Source organism: Theobroma umbraticum, unplaced genomic scaffold, assembly GCF_002168275.2.
Source record: "Theobroma umbraticum cultivar Fairchild unplaced genomic scaffold, ASM216827v3 scaffold_44.0, whole genome shotgun sequence".
Classification (NCBI taxonomy): Eukaryota; Viridiplantae; Streptophyta; class Magnoliopsida; order Malvales; family Malvaceae; genus Theobroma; species Theobroma umbraticum.
In genome coordinates, this window is record NW_018397255.1 from 9,612,399 (window position 1) to 9,612,972 (window position 574).

Genomic DNA, 574 nt, shown 5'->3' on the forward strand with positions numbered 1-574 from the left:
AACAAAGAACCCATAAGAGATAAAACATCTTTTTCACTTTTCATGATAACCTGAATGCTCTCTGAAAGATGGGTGCTAGCTGCAATGACAATCGGGATAAACAAGCGTATTCAAAGCACTTTTTGCGGATCAGAAAAAGCCTCTCAGTCGGCTTATATCTTTGTTGCAAATGGAATGTATAGGACAATGTAGGGTGAAGTTTCATTGTCTTCTTTTGCAAAAGCAGTTACTGTAGACCTGGCATGCTCAATGAATAGATCTCACATAAAGTCCGCCACCAGGCAGAAATTTAGAACAGGTTCAGTGCATCGGGAACTCTCCTCTCTTGTTGTGCCACATCACGGAATGTAGACTAATGTTGTTGGAGGAAGAGGTAATCTTTGCAAATAACTAAACTTTTTCACTCACTTGCACTCTGATTGTCCATTACAATGGCTATTTATAAGTAACTCTTAATATTTAGTTACTTGAACCACAATTAATAAGAAATGACATACATGACTCACAAGGACGAGAGGTGTAAAGGAATCCATAACACCACTTTCCACCTATGTTGCATTGAAACTTAAGATGG